The following is a 399-nucleotide window of genomic DNA, read 5'->3' on the forward strand; positions in this document are numbered from 1 at the left end:
TCCAGCTTTGTTCTTTTTGCTTAGGATTGTCTTGGTTATATGGGCTCTTTTTTGGTTCCATACGAAATTTAAAGTAGCTTTTTCCAATTCTGTGAAGAAAGTCAATGGTAGCTTTTTGGGGACAGCATTGAATCTATAATTACCTTGGGCAGTATGGCCATTTTCACGATATTGATTCTTCCTATCCACGAGCATGGAATGTGTTTCCATTTGTTTGTATCCTCACTTATTTCCTTGAGCACTGGTTTGCAGTTCTGCTTGAAGAGGTCCTTCATGTCCCATGTAAGTTGGATTCCTAGGTATCTTATTCTCTTTGTAGCAATTGTGAATGGGAGTTCACTCATGATTTGGCTCTCTATTATTGGTGTATAGGAATGCTTGTGATTTTTGCACATTGAT

This window comes from Colobus angolensis, unplaced genomic scaffold (assembly GCF_000951035.1).
Source record: "Colobus angolensis palliatus isolate OR3802 unplaced genomic scaffold, Cang.pa_1.0 Scaffold88, whole genome shotgun sequence".
In the NCBI taxonomy this organism is placed as follows: Eukaryota; Metazoa; Chordata; class Mammalia; order Primates; family Cercopithecidae; genus Colobus; species Colobus angolensis.